Here is an 18,609-nt window from a genome sequence, read left to right on the forward strand (position 1 = left end):
GCGCTCGGGGCCGAGGCACTTCCGGGCCGCTCTAGGATCCCGCGTCTCGCCGCCCGCCGCCAGCCTCCCCGCGGCTCACGTGGTTGGAGCTGCGGCCGCAGGTGCGCCCCGCGCAGGTTTTAAACTGAAGCGCAGGAATCCTAGGTCATTAATTTGACGACACTTATTTTTAAAACTTTTTTTTTTTTTAAAGAATATATTACCTGTGGTTTTTAAAAAACCTCAGCAACGCCAAAATTAACCAAGTAAAAGGTGAAATCCCATACTGTCACTAAGGTCCCCCTACCCTGGGATCGCCGCTGTCATGGTTCGCTGGAGATTTGCGTGTATACTTCCGATCTTTCTCACGTGCAGCTGCATAGACAAGCATTAAGCTATTTTACATTTAGGTTTTTTTTTTTTATCACTTATTTTAACGTTTTCACTTCAGGTATCTTAGACCTCTTTATTGGTCGTGTAGGTCCGACTCATTTGGTGGCTGAATACATCAAGCACAGAGACTGCAATTTGTCCAGGCCCCTATACATTGATAGACTTTCCTTCTTCCTTCCTCCCTCCCTTCCTTCCTTCCTTCCTACCTTTTTTCCTTCTGCTTTCCTTCTTCCTTCTTCCTTTCCTTCCTTCCTTTTGATTTTTGCTACAAAGGTTTTTTTGGATTTTTAGTGGTAATACAAAATCTGTCCAAAATAAATTGGCTTTATTTGTACAAAAGAGTATAATTATTAGCACTAGTCATCCATCAATTTTATCATGCCAACCAGAATGATAGTATTGCATAAATTATGTTTGTTTTGTTTTTAACAGAACCTCATTATTTAGTAAATATTTTTAATGTTTATTTTAGAGAGAGAGGGAGCATGTGTGCTAGCCCGGGAGGGGCAGAGAGAGGGGGACAGAGAAGATGAGGCAGGCTCTGTACTGACAGCAGAGAACCTGAGCTGGGGCTTGAACTCACGAACCTTGAGATCATGACCTGAGCAGAAGTCAGACACTTAGCCACCCAGGCGCCCCCAAAACCTCATTGTTTATTTTAATTACAGCAGTAGGAAAGTATCTTGAATGTTAAGGTAAATTCTGTGAGGCGTTTTAACTCCAAAACTATAGCTCTATGTATTTCTTCGGTTGGTCTCCTCAACCTAGCCATCTAAGGTCATTAAATAAACACAAGCTTCATCCTTTATGTTGACTTCTTCTGAATGTCCAATAAGTCTGTTATCATTAAGAGCAGCAGCATGAAGCAAATCTGCTCAAAGTCCTGATCACTCTCTTCAACACACCTCACTTCCAGAGCCCTCGGTACAAACTTTTCCAACAAACTATATAATGGCCACAAATTCCCAGCTTCCCTTTAACTGGAATACAGTTCAAATACGTTATTCTTGGGGCACGTGGGTGGCTCAGCCGGTTAAGCATCAAACTTTTGATTTCAGCTTAGGTCATGATTTCACAGTTCATGGGATCGAGCCCCTTGACAATGAAGCACCACAGAGTCTGCTTGAGATGCTATCTCCCTCTCCCTCTGTCCCCCTCCTGTTCATGCTGTCTCTCTCTCTCTCAAAATAAATAAATAAACATTTTTTTAAAAACCCACGATTCAGCTCAGACAAGAAGAAATGCTGACTACAAGAACATTGAGGGGCGCCTGGGTGGCGCAGTCGGTTAAGCGTCCGACTTCAGCCAGGTCACTATCTCGTGGTCCGTGAGTTCGAGCCCCGCATCAGGCTCTGGGCTGATGGCTCGGAGCCTGGAGCCTGTTTCCGATTCTGTGTGTCCCTCTCTCTCTGCCCCTCCCCCGTTCATGCTCTGTCTCTCTCTCTGTCCCAAAAATAAATAAAAAACGTTGAAAAAAAAAAAAAAGAACATTGAGCGTTACCTGAATTTGGAAACAGGTATATTGGGATATTGACTCTTCTGTGGGTTATGTCATAAGCTTAAAAAAAAAAAAAATGAAGAAGGAGGAGGGAGAAGAACAAGAAGAAGATGGAGAAAAGGATTTGGAGAACTGTTAACAAAGAGATTGAGGGAACTAGCTGGTATGAGGATTAAAATGTATCGAGTATAACAATATTGGTGTCCCATATGAACCTTCCCTAACCCAAGATAGTTTCAGTAAGTACGTGGGCAAGCTCATCTGCTCTATGGATGTCACCAATCAATTCTGAACCCTAGGTATGATGTAACATTCCATTTGGAACAGCCAGTCACCTGTTGATTACATTGGACTCTCTCTATAATGGAGAGAACAAAACTGCTTCAAAGCGATACATTTTTTTTGGATTTCCACTGGCTTTCCATGCCTACCATCTTGGTATTGACTTGATGAAAGCTCTGCTCACACCAGCCCTAACTTAGTTGGGCATTGAAATGAAGTGTTTCCCCCCCAGTCTACTTTCTAAGTTTATTTATTAATTTCTGAGTGGGGGGGGGAGAGAGAGAGAGAGAGAGAGAGAGAGAGAGAGAGAATCCCAAGCAGGATCCTAGCTGTCAGCATAGAGGCTGATGTGGGGCTTAAACTCATGAACCGGGAGATCATGACCTGAACCCAAACCAAGAATCAGGCACCTAACCCACTGAGCCACCCAGATGCACCCCACCCCCAGATCTGTACTTTCAGCTAGGTTCTTGTGAATCCTTCTTTCCTGTCCTTTAATGCTACCTTGGGCAGACCCCATAGCTTTCTGGTCAATTTTAAGTATTAAAGATCCTATCCAGAGGTGTCTGGCTGGCTCAGTAGGTAGAGCATGTGACTCTTGATTTGGGGGTTGTGAGTTTGAGCCCCAGCTTGGGTGTAGAGATTACTTAAAAATAAAATATTAAACAAAAATAAAGATCCCATTCAATTTATTTTTTTTAATTTTAATGTTTATTTATTTTTGAGAAAGAAAGAGACAGAGTGCGAGCGGGGGAGGGGCAGAGAGAGGGAGACACAGAATCTGAAGCAGTCTTCAGGCTCTGAGCTGTCAGCACAGAGCCCGACACAGGGGGGCTCGAACCCACAAACCATGAGATCATGACCTGAGCCAAAGTCAGACGCTTAATCAACTGAGCCACCCAAGTGCCCCCCATTCAATTTATTTTTAGCTTGAAAATTTATTATCTATTGAATACGTTACATAGCAACAGATTCAAAATACAAGAAGTATAAAAGGGCAAATGTTGAAAAGTCTCCCTCTGGAGGGCACTTGTGATGAGCACTGGGTGTTATAGGTAAGTGATGAATAACTAAATTCTACTCCTGAAACTAATATTATAATATATGTTAACTAACTAGAACTTAAATAAAAATGTGAAACATTAAACAAAAAAAATCTCCCTGTGATTTTTTTCTTCTGTTGAGTTTGATAATGATATTGTAGATCCATAGGAAAATGTCCTTATATTTTAGAGATGGGTACCGAAGTATTCAAAGGTGTTATGTGTAATGATGTGTCTAATTTACTTCGAAATACTTCAGCAGAGGAAGAAAAAGCAAATATGGCAAAATGAACAATTATAAATGTAGGTACGTATATGGTGTTCATTATATATAAACACATAAATCCTTGGAAGTAACTGTTTCCGAATTCAGATTTTCTTAAGACGGTGTTTGCCCCAGATGACCGATGGCTTAGGACGAAACACCTTCAGCGGTTTCTCCTTCGCCCAGTAAGGGCAGGCAGGTGTCCAGCCTCAGAGCCAGGGTCACCACGGCCGCCCAGTCCCGTGGGGGGCCTGGGCCTCCGGACGCACGGAGCCCAGAAGTAAACGCGGCCCCGTCCGGGAGGTGGGCGCAGCGGTGGGCTCCCGCCGACCAGGCAGAGACACACTGCCCCCTCAACCCCCGGCCAGCGCCCCCACCACACACACACACACACACACACACACACACCAGGCGTTCTGCCCGTCCCCCCGCGTGCAGCCCTCCACATCACTGTGGACAAAGCCCATCCCGAGGGGCGTGTGGCCAGAACTCCTGCCGCAGGGGGAGGGGGTGCCCATCGAGATGCTGCAGGTGAGAACCAGCCTCCAAACGCAGCTGAAGGCCGGCGTCCGGCCGCCCCGCCGGGTGTACAGCCGCGCCCCCTGCTGGACGGAGGCCCCCCCCCCCCCCCCCGCCCCGTCTCTGCTTGTCTCTCTGTCTCAAAATAAATAAAAATCGAAACAAAATTAAAAAAAAAAACTACAACTCTCTAACAATATCTAAAAATGATGCCACCCCAAATCTTCACCAAATTTTTTACCTTTGCAAAGCTGATAGGCAAAAAATGGTATATTATTGTGGTGTCAACTAGCATTTTGATTATGAAAAAATGAGACATTAATATTCATGTGCATTTCCTTCTGTGAACTTTCTGTTTACACCCTTTCCCTTTTTCCTACTTGTGCTCGTTTTTCTCTTGACTCGTATAATCAATCATCATATACTAAGGAAATTAGACCTTTGTGATAATTTGTAGTATTTCCATACTACTTTCTTTATGGGGGCTTTAGTTTACAGCAATTTTTAATTTTTTAGTTAAATTTACTAATTTTGTATGTTTTCTGTGATAAGAAAGGCCTTCTTTGTGCGATGACTATAACAGAAAATTCTCATGTAGTTTTTTTTCTAGTACTTTCACAGTTTTACTTTTTTCCTACTTAAATTTTGAACCACCTGGAAATGATCCAGTTGTAAGACGTGAGGTGCGGACTACACTCTACTTTTGTTTTTTTCTTCAGATTTTTACACAGATGTCCCAGTACCATTTCTTGAATGATTTGTCTTTTCTCTAGTGACCTGAGATGACATTTTTATCAAATGCTTACATATTGATATTGCCTACTTCTGGATTTTCTATCCTGTTTATACTACAGTACTTTGTTCGTTGTAGCTTGCAATATGTTTTAAAATCCCAGAGGCTTGCGTTTTCCTTGTTACTCTTTTCTGAATTTTCCTGGCTATTAATGCTTGTTTACTTTCACATAAACTTGAGAGGCAATTACCCAGTTTGAAAACAAAATTCTATGTTAATTTTTATTGGCATTATATTAAATACCTAGACTCACGTGTAGAGAAATTGATTTTCCTCTTTCTCCATATCTTTGGTCAGTCAACAATATATGAAGCTTTTTCTTTTAATGTTTATTTATTTTGAGAGAGACAGAGCAGGAGACGGGCAGAAAGAGAGAGAGAAAGAGAGAATTCCATTGTGGGGCTGGAGCCCAAGAGCTGAGATCATGACCTGAGGTGAGATCGGAGTCTGACGTTCAACCGACTGAGCCACCCAGGCCCCTTGAGATCTACTTTTTAAGTGGCGATAATCAATAACCCTCCAGTTTGCCCTCCCGAAGGCAATTCCCTCTCCCACCGGACGTGTGTGACAGCGACTTCAAGCCGGACCCCAGGCCACCTGGTCCTCCGCCTGTCTCCGCCTCCACCTGCGCTCCAGTCTCTGCTTGGCCCAAACCCCCTCCGGCGCTGTCCTGAGCGGACGTCCTGAGTAGGCGCCACCGGCGGGAGCAGCGCCGCAAGGGTCACAAACCAGGACCCGGGTGCACGCTGCGGCCTTGGCGTCCGGTCTCCGCATGCGCGGCGCTGACTCAGCCTCAGGGAGCGACAACGTCGTCTCGGAGCCCTGAGCTGCGTCCTCGAGTGGGGGGGGTGGTGGGGTGGGGGTCCCTGGCCGGGGACTCCCGGACCCACGACCCCGACCTGCCAGCGCTCCACCAGGGTTGCCAGACGAAAGTGCACTAAGTGGGCCACTCATCGGAAACAGGCCCACCTGTGGCAGGGGTGGAAAGGGGCTTCTTGCCTCCCACCAGGCCCGGCCCCGCTGCCCTCTGATGACAGTGCTCTGTCCCCAGAGAATCCTCCCGGAAACAGGCACCGACCAGCTCCCGCCACTCCCTCCGTCCCCCAGGCTCCTCCGAGCCCTGCTCCAGGGACTCAGATCCCAACAAAGGCCATTCCTCCCCCCCACCCCCACCCCCCTTGTTGGAACGCATTGCTCGTTCCTCTGGGGTCTCCCGTCGCTGCATTGATTCGATAAACGGATTTTGTCGTTTTACAGGTTTGTCCCTGATGGTTTGGGGGATGTCTTTCGCGCCACATTAGCTCGCCCTGTGGGTCCTAGGACATGGCCCACAGTAGGGGTTGGAGACACTAAACCAGGCAAAGCCGCGAAGGTTCAGGATAAACCTTCATCATGCTGATGTTGGAAGGATGGGAGAGACGTGGGTCCTGGGGAGAAAAGATGGGCACCAAGAAACCAGGTCTCAGCCGCGTTTTGAAACAAAACAGAAGTAGCTGTGGCACAAATTAGGTTTGCCTGCAGGTCTTGAGAACGCGCGTTACTGGGCCCCAGCCCCGGGGTTTGTATTTCTAGCAGCTTTCCCGCGGATGACGATGCTATTGCTTGGGGGAGACGCACTGGAAACCACAACAATGCCAGGTGAGTGCTTTGAATCCGGTGATCCGATCCAGACCTCTGACCTAGACCTCTAAAAACTTCATTCTAATAAAACAGTCAAAGGAGTTCTACCCTCAAACCACACAAAGGTTCAACCTCATCAATCCCTAAATTCCATTAAATCTTAAATATTTAGTCCACTTGATAAACGGCCCGTGGTTACCTGCAAATTCTGTGATAAACCAAGGCCACCAAGCCTATGAGAGCTTGGGATTCCTAAACATTTCCTTCTCACTGTGTGTGGTTGTGTCTCCATTTAGATGATGTGATAATGCTTGTTGAATTAACAACCCTCCCCACCCCCACCCCCTTATAGGGCTGCACAAGCCTGAGTGGTCTGGTCTGCTTTCCACTTTGCTGGTGGTGATCAGTACAACCCCCATGGAGGAAAAATAGCAATATCTCACAAATGCACACACCGTGCAGCCCAGCACAGCCTTGCTAGACATTTATACACGGATGCAGATACACACACGTGCAAAATGGTGTATCTATTCAGATATAGATACAGGACTGCTTTTTACAGGCATCATCATACTGTCTTGCACGACGTTCTTTTTCATTCAGTGATATATCTTGACAACTTAATATTACACATGCATACTTTGCTTCTGGAAGGATACACGAGGGCTAATAGCATCCTGCTGGTGGGGACGGTAAATGGTGACAGAACTCTCTGTATAGCTTTTTATACTTTTTGTATCATGTGGCTGTAGAATTTCTCAAAAATGGAAATAATAGGGGTGCCCAGCTGGCTCAGTGGGTAGAGCATACAGCCCTGAGGTTGTGAGTTCAAGCCCCACCTTGTGCATAGTTTCCTTAAGTTAATTAATCAAAAAGATAGAAATAAAGAAAAGGCATGTGTCTTGGGAAAAATGGAAATAATTAAATGAAGAAATATGTTATCCCCCCCCCGCGCCCCCAAAGTTCTGCCAATATGGAAGTCACAGTAGAAACTACACAAGACTAACATTTTCCTTTGCTCCCCTCAGGAAGAAATCTTTAGCCCTAACTGGGAATGTGACTTTTAGTTTGGTCATACCTCTAAGAATTCATATCCCTCCTTGTCAAAGACAGGAATCCTTAGGAAATAACGGTTGCTTTTAAAGTTAGTATAAATAACAGATGAAAACTGCAGTAGAGATAACATTAGTTTGAAAATGCCTTAAGTAAGCCGTGAGGTCCAGTGTTACAGTGTTACTCGGCAGACAATTGTATCAGTTCCTCTTTGTTAGGCAACATGTTTCTCTGGTGCTCAATTATTCAGTCGTTTCCTTAGTGGGGAATCCTTTCTAAGCAGAACTTGTCAGGGAATGCAAATTCGGTGGGGGGCTGAAACGTGAATCCACTAACTCCATTGACAAAGTAGGTTCCAGCAGGAGCAGAGCTACTGAAAAGGCAGGGAAGGAGGGGTGGGGCGGGATTAGAGGGAATTACTCCACTGGGTGGAGAGTGAGGAATTAACTCAGCAAAAGAGAACACTTACGCATCGCTTGGGAAGGGCGACACTACCGGAAGGGAAGCCAGCCGACGAGGATGGGATTCGAACCCACGCGTGCAGAGCACAATGGATTAGCAGTCCATCGCCTTAACCACTCGGCCACCTCGTCGCACGGGAACCCAGGCTGTTCTATTTCTTCCTCCCCGCTGCACTCCAGGATTTCCCCCAATGCGTCCGGTCGCCCTTGCCTGGCTTGCTCGCCACACCCGCTCCGAGTCAAGTGTCTGAAGGGACACAGACCCCACGGCCCCGGCGCGGGGGGGGGGGGGGGGGCGGGCAAACACCCGCCAGCAGGTGGAACCAGGCCTGGGCGCTGACCTACAAGGGCGAGAATGGGCTTCGGAAAGAAGCGGGCAGGCGAGGGCGTGCGGGGAGGTCCCTGCGGGAGGCGGGCGTGGGGAGGTCCGTGCGGGGAGGCCCATCCGGCTGGGCACCAGGTGCGCTCACCTGTCGCGGTCCGTCCTGCAGGGCGGGGTGCAGGTGTGGCTCCGTCCCGGGCATCTCTGACTGCGGCCCCCACTTCTCATCTGCACCCCCCCCCCCTCCCGCACTCTTGAGGGTCTGGTGCTTACTTAGCGCAGAGCTTTGGGGGAAGATGTGCTTTTTCCGCCAAAATGTTGGCGCTTCTTTCCCTCCCTGTGCTATCTCTTAGCTCTGTTCTCAGCTGTGTTGCGGGCAGTGGTTTTCTCTCCCCCGCGGTCTCCGAATTTCAGAATCCCTCCGGTCAGCACGAAACTACCACCTGGGCTACCGCATCCACGCCGCTAAATGGGACCGTCGCTCCCGTTCCTCTGCGGGGACACTCGCTCTTCAGAGAGTCAAGGGCAACCCCATTGCCACCAGCAACTTCAGAACGATTCCCGGGGGAGGGGGGAGCGGCATGGACACCACCGTCCCTCAGCTGGAGGGCAGGGAATCGTGTGTGCGTTCTGATCATCCCCGTCCACCAATGCCGGAGTAAGCAAACAGTAACTGTAGTTAAATGCAGGATGAAATGCTCTACATTTAATTCAAACTCTGAGCACCAGAGTCAAGATACCTAGAAAGGATATTTTCAATTAATTAAACCTCTTGGGTTGATAATCCTAGGTTTTTTTTTTTAATCATAAGGTTGTGATGAATATTAGTTAATATCAATAAAATGCTTAGAAAATTATCTTGCAAACAGTAATTGTTGTGTAAGTCTTTGACACTGTAAGTTGTTTTCGGACTAATAAATAAACTAATAATTAATTACATGAAATTGTATTCAACAAGAAAAAGAAAACCCGGTAGGAAAAAAAAATTTAAAAAACCCCACCAGGTATGGTCAATGCACAGAAGAAAATCAGACGGTTAATGAACATAACTGAAGTGCACCGGCTAACTTGTACATGGGGATAGGACACTTAAAACCTCATTCTCCCTCCCCTACTCCCACTTCAGATTTCTGAAATACTGCCCATGCAGGTGTTAACGGGTCCAACCACCCTGAAGGACAATTCCATAAGACCTATTAAAATTTACAAAGTTCATACCCTTCCTTAACCCAACAGTCAGTCAGCCCACTAGTAGAGAATTCTGCTAGAGAAATACCAACACTAGTGTGAAAACACACACACACACACACACATTACATACATTTTAGTGGAGGGCTACTTCTGATAGTTAAATATTAGAGACTGCCCAATGCCTAACAAATGGAATAATTTTATGATCAAGCATAACATTGGAGGAGTCTGTGGTCATTAATAAGAACAACACAGAGCTACATGTAGTAACTGACAAATATTTTCCCAATTACTTTTTCTTAAGGCAAATTGTAGAACCGTATGTATAGCATTTTTGTATTGTTTTGGTACTGTGTTTCATTTTAGGTGATAAAATGAGTTTAGATATTTATTATTATTTTTTAAAGGGGGTTTTATTTAATTTTTAAAAATTTATTTATTTTGACAGAGAGAGAGGACTCACAAGCACATGCATGAGCGGGGAAGGGGCAAAGAGAGAGAGAGAATCCCAAGCAGGCTCCACTGTGCCAGCACAGAGCCCCATGTGGGGCTTGAACTCATGAACTGAACCTTGAGATCATACCCTGAGCTGAAGCAAAGAGTTGGATGCTTAACCTACTGAGCCACCCACGTGTCCCCAGATATTTATTATTTTTTAAAGTAATCTCTACACCCAACGTGGGGCTCCACCTTACAACCTGGAAATCAAGAGTCACATGGTCTACTGACTGGGCCAGCCAAGCACCCCTGGTTTAGATATTTAATATCAGTGAGGGCCATTCAGCTGCAGCATCAATTTTATCAAGGTCCCAAACTTCGACTTTCCACGTTACCCTCACAGAAGTATTTACACCTACACCTACGTATCTATTAAGCATCACACAACAATTGTGCATTTCTTTTTAATGAGTTAGCTGAAGAGTTTTTAACATATCCCAATATTTTCAAAATTTATTTGGCATTTATTTTTATATACTGGGCACGAACCTTTTGCCATTTCTGAAAAGTCTCTGATATGAAAATTAAAAAAAAAAAAAAGGCCTGAAGGATGTATGTCATTTGTTAACAGCTGAGTTTTTCAACGTTCTTTATTAAAGGTTTTTCAAGATTTCACTTTTTCTTTAACCATATGTTACTTAACAATTTCATTATTTTTTTTAAATTTTTTTTTCAACGTTTATTTATTTTTGGGACAGAGAGAGACAGAGCATGAACGGGGGAGGGGCAGAGAGAGAGGGAGACACAGAATCGGACACAGGCTCCAGGCTCTGAGCCATCAGCCCAGAGCCCGACGCGGGGCTCAAACTCACGGACCGCGAGATCGTGACCTGGCTGAAGTCGGACGCTTAACCGACTGCGCCACCCAGGCGCCCCAACAATTTCATTATTTTAAAGAAGGATCCACACCCAACCTGGGGCTTGAACTCACAACCCTGAGATCAAGAGCCGGATGCTCTACTGGCTGAGCCACCGAGGCACCCCAGTGATTTCATTTTAAAAGGTAAAGATAAATTTAAACGAAGTATTTAAAGGCTGAAGCATGGTGAAGAGCACCAAATGCTGCTCAGAAATGAAGATACAAAGAAATGGCCACTAGGTTTACCAACGATCTTTATGTATGACAGGAAGGAGTTTCATCTTAACATCTTACAGATCAAGCTGGTGGACGCCACTTGTAAGAGGTCGGGTCCTATAGACGTCTTCAGGACGGTGGGAAACAGCCTTCTCACTATATTTGATAGCACAGTGAATTGTGCTCCTGCCTGGGCTGTCTTCCCACCAGATTCCTAAACCCATTTCTTGTTTCTCACCCAACCACAGAGGATGGGGCTCCACTTCCCCATCTCTTCTCAGTGGGGATCCGGGTTGCAGTTTTCATTTCCTCAGGGGGAGCATTTGATCTTCGGGAAGGTATTTGATCACTACCTGCTCTCAAACAGGGTCCGAGTGGGATTGCCACCAGGCACCCTGCGTTAACCCTGTGTCTCCACCCTTTCCCCCCATAACCATCCTTCAGATGGTCTCAGGTCCTCTGTGCCTGTTATTCTGGTTTTTCTCTCCTTCCCTATGTGTGTAGATAACGCTCAATCACTGAGCAGTGTGGGGACTCACGGTTCAAGCTTGGGACGTGTGTTTGATGTTGATCCTGTTTAATTAATATTGTGTAGTTCCAGGAGGAGGAGGGACTGCCACAAATCCATCGAACGAACTCGAACTCCGAGCGTGATGAAATCACAGCACCTGCTGTCCGCGCCTCTGTTCTCTCAACAACTATTTAACAAATGTCCTTTCTCTTCCCGTGCAAAGCGTACACTGTCAGGGGGAAGACAGACGTTTAAACAAAGAACACACGTAAGTACATGACCACAAATTTTGTTAGGGGACAGGAAAAATGTACAGAGTGGCATGAGTACAATCACATGGGGGAGTTCACGTTCACTGGGAGATTAGGGAATGTGGCTCTGAACAGATACCCTTTAGGTGCGTAGGTGACATTTAGTATAAAATTAGGGCAGTGTCGGGACAGGCAGGGGCAAGTGAAGTGAGGGGTATTCCGGGCAGAGTGAGAGGTGTGTGTAGGGGAGGGGGGTCATGGTCAGGAAGCTTGGGAGAAGGCCAGTGTGAGCCAGACCCAGTAAGCAGTGGAGACAGTGGGGAAAGCGAGCCCACTGGGGACAGTGTGGCCAAGTCATGTGACCAAGGCATTGACTACGTTCAGGATTTGAAATTTTATCCCAACTACAATGGGAACGTGTTGAAGCCTCACAAGCAGAGGATGAATACAGTCTGTTTAATATTTCTGAAAGACCACATCCAAGATATATTTATATATCCAAGATACACCTGCAGCTGACTCAGATGCACACTGGCAGGGCCTGCAGGGCGACCACTCCAGGTTTGATGCTGAGAGCTTTCCCCTTTGAGCTCCCCGTTGAGTTCTTCCTCCCTGGGGCGCCCTCAGCCCCAGGCAAACCCTGGGCAAAGGGCAAAGAGTTTGCTGAAGAATTTAGCTATTTAAAAGACTGTAAAAATTATCAGATTTATATCCATAATGAGTGGTTGACTCCCTAGTCAAGATTTTAATTACCAAGGGTAAAGATTCTGGAACTTGTGTGTGTGTGTGTGTGTGTGTGTGTGTGTGATGTATCTAATTCACTAGGAGATCGTTTGATTCTTGGTTTGTTTTCCAGCTTTAATGACTCTGTTCTTTCTTTTTTTTAATGTCTATTTATTTTTGAGAGACAGAGACATGGCACGAGTGGGGGAGGGGCAGAGAGAGAGGGAGACACAGAATCTGAAGCGGGGTCCATGCTCCGAGCTGTGAGCACAAAGCCTGAAGTGGGGGAAGTGGGGCTCGAACTCACGAACGGGGGGATCATGACCCAAACCGAAGTCAGATGCTCAACCGACTGAGCCACCCAGGCACCCCTGATTCTGTTCTTTCTTTTGACAATTTATTTAAATACTGCACAATTGTATGTGTTTAATTTATTCAAAAGAATAGGGAAAATGTTTAAGAAAACTTCCAATCTCGCAAAAGCTTTGATAACCAATTTGTTCGAATCCATATTAACTGGAATAAAGACACTCTTGTATTTGTAGATGTCTTCTTAGCTAGGGTGGCAGGTTGGTCTTGAAACCTGAAGATCCAAGTACAAGCTTCTGAGAAGAAAGTGTGTTTTGACAGAAAAAGGACCCAGGCTAAATGTAAAGAGTAAATGAAATCCAGGGAAAGGAGACTTTAAGGAGGCAATTGCAAGGTATTCAATGACAGCAGGGAAATGGAGGGAGATATCACACATCACTATGAGCATGAACATCTAGGTAACTGTTCCTGAAGAATATTGCAGATTATGTTCAAATTAATAAAATCAGTATTTAACATTGATCCCTTACATTCATTTCAAAAACTTTTTAACATTTATTCATTTTTTAGAGAAAGAGTGTGAGGGAGGGAGGGGCAGAGAGAGAGGGAGACACAGAATCTGAAGCAGGCTTCAGGCTCTGAGCTGTCAGCCCAGAATCCCACTCTGGGCTCAAACTCACGAACTGTGAGATCATGACCTGAGCTGAAGTCAGAGGCTTAGCCAGCCTACTGAGCCACCCAGGTGCCCTTAACTTTGATCCTTTAAAAGGAAATGGTCCTGCTGATGATGTAAGCAAACCTCTATCTACCAACTTTGGGCAATGGAATTGTTCACCGGATTCTAGGGGAGCCTGAGTGGCTCAGTTGGTTGAGCTCACGACTTCGCTCAGATTATGATCTCACATTGTGGGTTTCAGCCCCAAGTGGGGCTCTGTGCTGACAGCCTTGATTCTCCATCTCCTTCTGTCTCAAAAATAAGTAAACATTGAAAAAGTAAATAGGGGCACGTGAGTGGCTCAGTCCGTTGAGCATCTGACTCTTGGCTTTGGCTCAGGTCATGATCTCAGGGTTTGAGCCAGTGTGGGGCTCGGGGCTGACAGCTCAGAGCCTGGAACCTGTTTCGGATTCTGTGTCTCCCCCTCTCTCTGCTCCTTCCCCACGCACGCTTTTTCTCTCTCACAACTTTATAAATGAATAAATAAATAAATAAATAATTTAAAAAGGCCATTCTAAGAAAATTATCACACTGACCAAAATAAAAAAGAATAAAACAAAGACATCTGAAGAAGCCACTTTCCCCCCTACTAGGCAGGCTCACTAAATACGCAGTGCTGATATTTAAAAGTCCCACCTCTCTTCTCTTACACATTGGAATCTTTACGGATAAAATAAATAATGATGCCTGGACTTTCCTTACAGTATACGAGGAAAATGGCATAGACAGAGGGGGCTGGGAGGGAGAGGGCGGGAGAGGCACTTGGAGGCTTTACAGGTTTCCTTGTTTTGTTTTGTGTATAAAAATTTCTATAATAAACGTAGGGGTGCGGCTGACCCGGTCAGGAGAGCAAGCGACTCTTGATTTAGGGGTTCTGAGTTCGAGCCCCACGTTGGGGGTAGAGTTTACTAATTAAAAAAAAAAAAGGAAAAAAACTTTAACATTTTCCGTAATAAAATATTTTTTTTAATTTTTTTTCAACGTTTATTTATTTTTGAGACAGAGAGAGACAGAGCATGAACGGGGGAGGGGCAGAGAGAGAGGGAGACACAGAATCGGAAACAGGCTCCAGGCTCGGAGCCATCAGCCCAGAGCCCGACGCGGGGCTCGAACTCACGGACCGCGAGATCCTGACCTGGCTGAAGTCGGACGCTCAACCGACTGCGCCACCCAGGCGCCCCCGTAATAAAATATTTTGACCACATGGCAAAATACGCCAGATGCGATCCCCGCATACGAGGCACTAGACTCCGGAGGGGACACCGGATGAGCGAGGGCACACGGACGAGCTGGGGTGGGGAAGCTTCGTCCCCCCGTTGGCGGAAATTCCGGCGCACGACCGAGCCCAGCACGTGGGACGCGGGCGCGCCGGCGCAGGTGCACGGAAGTGCTCGCCCCCCGCGGGCCGCGCCTCTGCCCCGCGACCACCAGGTGCCGCCTCAGAGCCCCAGCTCCGCGCCTTCCCGGGAAAGCGCAGAGGCCGCGGGAGCGCGAACTGCGGGCGGTGCCGCCAAACCCGCTCCCCCGGGCAGGCGGGGGGGGGGGGTCTCCCCGCAGGCTGCCGAAGCCCCGCACCGCCGCGTGGTGACGACCCCCCAACACCCCTCCCTAACCCCAGGCCGCAGGGCCGCCCGCCAGGTGTGCGCCCTCCCCCGGGTCCCTCCGCGCGGCCAGGGGCGCGCCCCCCCCACATCCACCCGACCCCCGGGTTCCTCCCCCCGCCCCCCTGGTTCCTCCCCCAAGCTCCCGGGTTCCTCCCCCAAGCTCCCGGGTTCCTCCCCCGATCAGGTGTGCGCCCTCCCCCGGGTCCCTCCGCGCGGCCAGGGGAGCGCCCCCCCCACATCCCCCCGCCCCCGGGTTCCTCCCCCCACCTCCGCGTTCCTCTTCCCACCAGGTGTGAGCCCTCCCCTGGCTCCCTCCGCGCGGCCAGGGGTGGGCCTTCCCCACCTCCCCCCGTCCCCCGGGTTCCTCCCCCAACCTCCCGGGTTCCCCCCCCCCACCAGGTGTGAGCCCTCCCCCGGGTCCCTCCGCGCGGCCAGGAGTGCGCCCCCCACCTCCCCCCGCCCCCCCGGGTTCCTCCCCCACCAGGTGTGCGCCCTCCGCGCGGCCAGGGGCGCGCCCCCCCCACATCCCCCCCCCACCCCCGGGTTCCTCCCCCACCTCCCGCGTTCCTCCTCCCACCAGGTGTGAGCCCTCCCCCGGGTCCCTCCGCGCGGCCAGGAGTGCCTCCCCCCGGGTTCCTCCCCCCGCCCCCCGGGTTCCTCCCCCACCAGGTGTGCGCCCTCCGCACATCCCCCCCCCCACCCCCGGGTTCCTCCCCCCACCTCCCGCGTTCCTCCTCCCACCAGGTGTGAGCCCTCCCCCGGGTCCCTCCGCGCGGCCAGGAGTGCGCCCCCCCCACCTGCCCCCGCTCCCCCGGGTTCCTCCCCCCACCCTCCGGGTTCCTCCCCCACCAGGTGTGAGCCCTCCCCCGGGTCCCTCCGCGCGGCCAGGAGTGCGCCCCCCCACCTCCCCCCGCCCCCCCGGGTTCCTCCCCCCGCCCCCCGGGTTCCTCCCCCACCAGGTGTGAGCCCTCCCCCGGGTCCGTCCCGGCTGCTTCCCAGACTGACAGCCGCCCGCGAGTTTGAGAGGCTGGTGGGGGGCGGGGCTCGCGGCCGCAAAATCGCTCCGAGAGCAGAAGCGCCTCTCGTCCAGGCGGAAAGCTACGGATGGGGGTCGCTAGCGCACAGGGGAGGCCCGCCTCGCTCTCGGGGCTCCGCCTGGGGAGGTCGCCCTGCCCCCCTCCCCTCCCCCCGCCGAAACTTCCCCAGGTGCCGACGACCTGGGGGTGGGGGGCGGCCACACGGCCCGAAGCCGGGACGAAAACCGGGTGCATGGCCGGTTCGCGCTGGGGGCGCAGGGCCGGCAACCTGCTGGATGGGAGAAAAGATTTACAAATCACGTGTCTGATGGGGACCAATACCCCCAATACCCGCAGGCTTCATTTTACCGCACGCCACAGACACCGCCTTTCTCCCCGCCAAGTGAAGGTGGTGACAACCGAGCATCCAGCGGGCTATTGGCGCCATGTTTCCAACCTTCGCTCACTTCGTTTTGGTAATTCTCACAACGTTTTCAACCTTTTGCTTTCATCCTGTTCAGTATTATTTGTTATGGTGATCTGTGGTCAGTGGCTACGGCGTGTGGAAAGCTCAGATGATGGTTAGCACATTTTAACAACAGAGGATCTTTAAATTGAGGCATCTATGTGGTTTTTGTAGACACGATGCTATCGCACACTTAATAGACTTCAGTATAGTGTAAACACAACTTTTATACGACTGGGAAACGAGAACATTCATTTGACTCACTTTACTGCGGTGGTCCGGAACTAAAGCTGCAGTGCCTCTGGGGTATGTGCCTGGGTATAAAGAACCCATGCGACTCGATTGAAAAAGAAAAAGAAAAACACATCCAAACTGATTTTAAAAATTTAAAAATGGGCAGAGGATCTGAATAGACATTTCCCCAAAGATGTAAAGATGGCAAACAGGTACATAAAAAAAGTGCTCAACAGGGGCGCCTGGGTGGCTCAGTCGGTTGACCCGCTGACTTTGGCTCAGGTCATGATCTCGCGGTCCCTGAGTTCAAGCCCCGCGTTGGGCTCTGTGCTGACAGCTCGAGGCTTGAGCCTGTTTCGGATTCTGTGTCTCCCTCTCTCTGACCCTCCCCCATTCATGCTGTCTCTGTCTCAAAAATAAATAAATGTTAAAAAAAAAAAGTGCTCAACATCACTCACCATCAGGGAAATGTAAATCCAAACCACCCTTGTTAGGATAGTTATTATCAAAAAGAGATAACAAGGGTCTGGCAGAACGTGGAGGAAAGGTATCCCTTGTTCACTGTTGGTGGGAATGTAAATTGGAATGGCTGCTATGGAAAACAGCATAGAAGTTCCTCAACAAAATAAAAATAGAGCTACCACATATCCAGAAATCCCACTTTCAAAGGCAAAGAAAACATGAGCTCAGAAAGAGATCTGCACCCACATGCTCATGGCTGCATTACACACAGTAGCGAAGACACGGGCACAACCACAGTGTCCATCAGGGGATGGTTGGATGAGGAAACTGGTATATAAATACAACGGAATACTGTTTAGCCATAAAAAAGAATGACATCTGGTCATTTACCTGGATGGACACTGAAGGCATTATGCTAAGTGAAATACGTCAGACACAGAAAGACAAATACCATACGATCTCACTGATATGTGGAATCTAAAGAACAAGGAACCAAACTCAGACACAGAGAACAGACTGGTGGTCACCGGAGGCGGGAGGCGAGAGGGGGTGAAATGGGTGAAGGTGGTCAGAAGATACAAACTTGCAGTTATAAAATAAATAAGGGAGGAGGCTGTAATGTATCCCATGGTGACGATGGCTAGTGATACTGTATTGCACATTTGAGAGTTGCTGAGAGATCTTAAATGTTTTCATTCAATGAAAAAAATTGTAACTATACATGGTGATGGATGTTAACTACACTTACTGTGGTGATTGCTTTAGGATGTATACGAATACCAAATTATTATATTGTAGACCTGAAACTTATATATGTCAATTATATCTCAACTTTTTAAAAGTTGAGCTTATGGCAATTCACATTTGAGCGGCGTCTGAAGGCCTGACACCACCTTTGATCACTTTTGATGCTCCTCCAGATGTCAATTCTTTTTTTTTTTAACGTGTATTTATATTTGAGACAGAGACAGAGCATGAACAGGGGAGGGGCAGAGAGAGAGGGAGACACAGAATCTGAAACGGGCTCCAGGCTCTGAGCTGTCAGCACAGAGCCTGACGCGGGGCTCAACTCACGGACCGCGAGATCATGACCTGAGCTGAAGTCAGACGCTTAACCAACTGAGCCACCCAGGCGCCCCCAGATGTCAATTGTTTTAAGAACACATTGTATTTGCAAGGATAGGGGATCATGGAGATCATATTATCGGCCTGTAACAGAAGTGATTTCTATTCCCTACAGAAGTGAGATGTAAAAACTACAAAAAAAGACAGGGGAGGGGCATCTGGGTGGTTTAGTTGGTTGAGCACCCGACTGTTGACTTTGGT

At 48.5% G+C, this 18,609-nt stretch overlaps 1 non-coding gene across 1 annotated transcript; it reads right to left on the minus strand.

The window, feature by feature from the left end:
• Positions 1-7,956: 7,956 nt before the first annotated feature.
• TRNAS-GCU lies at positions 7,957-8,038 on the minus strand. The gene has a single exon. It is a non-coding gene; the product is annotated as a tRNA-Ser (tRNA).
• Between the last annotated feature and the right edge of the window lie 10,571 nt (positions 8,039-18,609).

This window comes from Prionailurus bengalensis, chromosome B2, assembly GCF_016509475.1.
Source record: "Prionailurus bengalensis isolate Pbe53 chromosome B2, Fcat_Pben_1.1_paternal_pri, whole genome shotgun sequence".
Lineage (NCBI taxonomy): Eukaryota > Metazoa > Chordata > Mammalia > Carnivora > Felidae > Prionailurus > Prionailurus bengalensis.